Source organism: Peromyscus leucopus, chromosome 22 (genome assembly GCF_004664715.2).
Source record: "Peromyscus leucopus breed LL Stock chromosome 22, UCI_PerLeu_2.1, whole genome shotgun sequence".
In the NCBI taxonomy this organism is placed as follows: domain Eukaryota; kingdom Metazoa; phylum Chordata; class Mammalia; order Rodentia; family Cricetidae; genus Peromyscus; species Peromyscus leucopus.
This window is the reverse complement of record NC_051081.1, coordinates 8,064,258-8,070,262: the sequence shown is the minus strand read 5'-3', so window position 1 is coordinate 8,070,262 and position 6,005 is coordinate 8,064,258.

Below are 6,005 nucleotides of genomic sequence, written 5' to 3'. Positions count from 1 at the left end.
GTGCGTGCATGAGTGTGTATGTTGGAGCATTGCTTATGTGTTGATGGTATGGTTTATGTATTAGTGGTGTTCACAATGTGAGCAAAGTAATATATTGGATGTCTTACTACTCTGTTGCTATGTTATTCCCCCAAGACAGGTCTCACTGACCCTAGAACTGGACAGCCAGCCAAGAACACCCAGCAGCATTTCTTGTCTCCTTACTCCCCATAGTGCTGGGTGTACAGATACACTCATGATTGCACAGCATGTGGTCTTACCCATTCAGCCACCTCCTCAGGCCTAAACTCCTTTTAAATTGATTTTGTCTCTTGTGTTTATGTTTTTCTCTGATGTGTTCTCACAATCCTTGAGTACATGTTCTTTTAACTTTGAAGTATTTTCAAAATCCTTTTAGAATAGCAAACATTAGGGTGTGTTTAGTTTTGTTTTATTTTTCTTATTCAGACAGTAGGTGTAAGTATATTGTAATTATAGGTCAGATTACTTTGCCAAGTTGGCTTATTTTTTACTTTTGAGAATTTCATGTATACAATAAAAGATGATCATATGTACCCACTATTTCTCCTTCCAGCTCTCCCTATATTCTCCCTCATATCCCCCTATTAACTTTATGTCTTTAAATTACCCATTAGGTCTAGTTAGTATTGCTCATACATGCATGGGTATGGGGCCATCCACTGGAGGATGGGTGACCGGTAGTTACATTTTCACAAATGATTCTCCACACCCCAATAGCTATTCACTGCCAGTAGCTTCTTAGTAAGGGCTGGGGCCTGGAGATAATCTACCCCATCTATACTGGGATTTGGGCTTGCTTCATTTTATAGGTCTTGTGCATGCAGTCACAGTTGCTATGATTCTAGTAACCATGCCAAACCCCCAGCATTTCATAGCAGTCCTCCTCACCCTTCAGTCCTTGCATTTTTGTTGCTTCTTCTTTGGCTTTCCCTGAGCCTTGATGGTGGTAGGGATCATTATAGCTCTCTCATTTAAAGGTGAACATTCAGTCTGTTCTTGTCCTTTGGCCAGTTATGGATCTCCATTGACATCTGTCCACTGTAAAAAGAAGCTTCTCTGACCAATGTTGAGAGTAGCCAAGGTCTGTTGATGCCAGGAGCTGAGTGATTAGAAGAAACTTGGGTTTTGCTTTTGGTATTTTGTTTTGTTTTGTTTTGTTTTTGAGATGATGTCATGCTACATAGCCTTAGGTAGCCTGGAACTTTCTGTGTAGGCCAGGCTGTTGTCAACTTGGGCTTAGTTTTGTTTTATGTCAGGAACTGTTATTATCATATATGTGTGATTATGGCGTTTCACTGTATAAATTTTGCTTTTCATGTATATTCCTTTTCATTGTGATTTCTCTAGTCATTACACTAAAGGATATGCTGGTATTACTGCCTTCTTGCCAAAAATATGTTCAATAAATTCTACTAACTCTCTCCATACATGACAAGTGAGTGGTTCATCTGTAAAAGCATTCTCCATAGAGTTTCTGACAGGACTGATGTTTTAATTTAGGGGGTCTTACAAGGATTGATTCTTAGTTAAGTGTCCCCCATGCTGGATGTACTGAGGGGCAAATGTAATTCTGCTCTTGTAATCAAAACAGCAGTTACCCAGAAGACTGCGGTACTGGAGTAAAAGGAGATGTAATTCATGAGATGTGCTAGTCAGTTCATCAGTGAGTATGAGGTACTTCCATATCCAGAATGTTTTATGGTTTTTCAGCTTGCAGATGTTCTTGGAGAATACCTTTCTGTCATAGTCATTAAAGAGCATTTCTCATTGGTGGAGACTTGTGACGTCCTTCAGTGGCCTTGCTGTGTGAGGTGAACTAGTGTTTGGGTCCTTTATGCATTTCTTAGTTCCTATATAAACACTAATGTTGAATATGATGAATGCAGTTATCCACAAGTTCCTAGAGTTTCCATAGGGTTACATTATGATAAGCCCATAGTAAAATGAAAAATACAAGAAAAACACTTTACATTCAACCTAGTGATCACCAAACCTTAGACTAGTCTACGGTTTTTTTTTGGGCCCATTTATATCTTCCTAAAGGTAAACATTTAGGAGGGTTTCTTTTTCTTTACATTTAATTTAATTTTTTTTTTTTTTTTTTTTTTTTTTTGGTTTTTCGAGACAGGGTTTCTCTGTGTAGCTTTGCGCCTTTCCTGGAGCTCACTTGGTAGACCAGGCTGGCTTCGAACTCACAGAGATCCGCCTGGCTCTGCCTCCCGAGTGCTGGGATTAAAGGCGTGCGCCACCACTGTCCAGCAACATTTAATTTTTTTAATGTTTTAAAATTGTTAGTGTTTATGTTGGCATAATTACAGGTTTTGTAATGACATTGTGACCCAAGTTTTTATGTACTTCAACCATAATCACTGTCTCTTGTTACTGTCCTTCTCCCCAGTACTCCTGTTCTCCCTAACAGACTCACTTAGGGTTTCATCTCTCTTGTTTGTTAAAGTCTACATTCTATTCTGTATATAGCAGCACCATTTGGGGCTGAGAGTCATTTATAGTGATTTCTAGTTCCACTCATTTTCCTGCCAAGTTTCCTGTTAAGTTCTTAGACCTAGTATAGTTTAAACTTTATGTATGCCACATTTAAAAAATTTTAGTTTATCTATTGATGGGCACATAGGCTGATTCTGTAGTTGAGTACTATGAGTAGTAGCATATGAACCTGTATACAAGTATGCAGAGTATAATCTAACTTAGTTTCCTTTTGCTATATACTAAACAGTACAGCAAGATCAAAAGATCATATTTTGAGTTTTTGATGAAACACTACTATTTTCCAGAGTGACCATACTAACATATATTTCCAGGAACAGCCCTACATTCTCACCAGCTTGTGTTTTAATTTGGTTTCTTGATAGCTAATCACACTGGGGTGAACTTAATTGTATTGAGAATTTTCATGATTTATTGGCAAATTGTACATTGGTACTGATTGTTTCCCTGTGTATTGATTCAGTTACTTGTTGGTTTGCAATATAATTTGTGTATGTGTGTGTGTGTGTGTGTGTGTGTGTGTGTGTGTGTGTGTGTGTGTGTGTTTTCTCTATGTTAAACCCTTGAAAGATAAACGAGTGTCCAAAGATATCCCCCCCCCCCCATTCTGTAGCTTTTTCCTACAGTTGTTTCCTTTTTCTGTGTAAAAGCTCTTTAACTTCTTGCAATGATTCAATCCCATTTATCTTTGGGGATTTTTGTTTGTTTGTCTTTAACATTGCTTCTTGCTATGGAGGCCTGACTGGCCTGGAGTTTGCTGCATACACCAGGTTAGCACCTATTTTACAGTAGCCTTTCCTGCCTCTGGTTCCTGGGTGTTAACATTGTAATCATGAGCCTCTAGTGCCCATTCCCTATTTCCTATTCTTCCTGTAAATTATTAGATTCAGAATGCCATTGTCTGTGCCCCTAGCTTCATGTATTCTTTAAATTTCCTCTTTGAATTTCAAGTTTTTTAGCCTTATGTTAAGGTCTTTGGTTCAGTTTGAGTTGGCTTTTGTACAGAATGCTAGAGGGATTTAGGGATATTCTTGTACATATGGTATTGTTTCCTTGTTGAAGAGGCCATTTATTATACTGTACACGGTTTGGATGCCTTTGCTGAAATCAGAAGGTTGTGGCTACGTGGTTGTTCTGGGACTGTTCTCTTCCATTGCTCTACCTGTCTGCTTTTAAGTTTCACTGTCTCATTTAAGTTGAATGTTGTGTTAACTCTAGCTAGCATTGGTCTTTTTGCTCAGTGTTGCTTTGACTATTTGGGGTATTTTGATTTTCTTATAATTATAGGAATGTGTTTTCTATTTCTATAAATAATGGCATTGGAGGTTTAATGGGGAGTGTATTGAGTCTAAAGAACACTTTACACTTTTTCATATTATAATGGTGCTGAATTGAGAGCATAGGAATGTTCCCCATTTTCCAGATCCTTCAATTCCTCAGTGTTCTAAATTGTCATTATGTACTCCTTTCACCGGCTTGACTAAGGTTATTCATAGGTGAATTTGACTTTTTGTCTTGTAACTTATTTCCTAAGCTTTTGGAAGATGATTTTTTTCCCTTGATTTTTTGATCACCATTTTCATTGTCATATAAATAGCTACTGATTTTTTTCTATACTGACTTTATTGTACTACTTTACTGAAATAGTAAATCAGCTGTAGAGTCTTTGGTGTATGGGTCTTAAAGAATATGACCATAGGGTCTAGAGATGACTCAGTAGTTAAGAGCCCTGGCTCCTCTTCTAGAGGCCTGAGGCCTGGTTCCCAGCACCTACATGGCAGCTCACAACTCTAACTCCAGTTCCATGGAATCCAGCTCCCTTTTCTGGTCTCTGGGTACCAGATATGTGCATGGTACACAGACGTACATGCAGGCAAAACAGCCATACACATATAATGATTTTTTTTAAAGACGATCATACTGTCTGTAGAGATTTGGCTTCTTCATTTCACATCTCTTTCTTTCCTTGTGCTCAAGATTGAACTGAGGGGCTGTGTATAGTAGACAAGTGAACTACAGCCCCATTCTTGGATCCTTTCCTTTCTTTTCCCTTATTTTGCCAGCTGAGAATTCAGGAGATGTATATAGCGGTATAGAGAAGTAGACTCCTTTGTGTTATTCCTCATTATTTTAGTTTTCCTGTTTGGTATAATCTTGGCTCTAGTTTTGTCATTTATAACTTGTCACAGTGAGGTGTGTTCCTTTTTCTAGGTTTTTCCAGACTTTATCATCAAGGGATATAGAACTTTGGACAAAGTCCACTTCTCCGTGTATTACAGTGATAGGGAGATTTCAGTCCTTGGACATCTATGTTCTCTGTTACATTTACTGATTGCTGTCTGTGGAAACATGCTTATATGCAAAGAATGAAATCAACCTGAACATAGCTTGTGGTATTTTTAATATGTTGAGTTTGTTTGGAAGTATAATTTTGAGGGGTTTTTTGGGGAGGAGGGTCTGTTTTCATCAAGGAATTTTTTTGTAGTTTTCTTCATTGTTGAGTCCTTCATGGTTTTGCTATCAGGGTAATACTACCTTCCAAGAATAAATTAGTGTTTCTTCCCTTTATATTTAGTGAAATAGTTTAGGAAGCTTGAATTCAGGAGTGAATTCATCAAGTCCTATGCTTTCCTTTGGGAGACAAAATTCATTTCTAACTTAGTTTTGTTGCTCTTTTTTTATTTTAATTTTAATTTTATTTTATTTTGGTTTTTTGAGACAGGGTTTCTCTGTGTAGCTCTGGGCGCCTTTCCTGGAACTCACTCTGTATTCCAGGCTGGCCTCGAACTCACAGAGATCCGCCTGCCTCTGCCTCGTGAGTGTAGGGATTAAAGGCGTGCACCACTGCTCAGCAGTTTGTTGCTCTTTTACATTGTTCACATTTCCTTGATTTATTTTTTTCTTCATCTGTTCATTTTGCTATTGATTAAGAATTTTATACATGTGCATAATGCATTTTCATCAAGTCCACCCACCCCTGTTTCTTTCCTTCTAATTCTTTTTCCTCTCCATTTGCTCTCTATTTTTTAACTGATCGAGTTAAATGCTGCCAGTGTATACAAGGGTGTAAAGCTATCTTTATTGTGGCATGAATGTGCAACTGTCCTGTTGTGCAGAACACACTCTTTGACTACAGTAATCCATTGGCTCTGGCTTTTACAGTCTTTCTGCCCCCTCTTCCATAATGATCCCTAGTCCCCTGAGAGAAGGGATTTGATATAGATAGATGTCTTATTTAGGGCTGAGCCCTCCAAAGTCTCTTATTCTCTGCATGCTGACCAGTTGTGAGTCTGTTAATTGCCATCTACTGCATAAATGAATGAATGAATGAATAAATAAATAAATAAATAAATAAATAAATAAATAATAACAAAACAAAAAAAGTTTCGTGATGAAGGTTGAAAAAGAAATTTATGGGTGTTAAGATACCCAAAGGAGTTGGTTTTAGCACCATGTCTGTTTAACAGAATAGTAGAAAG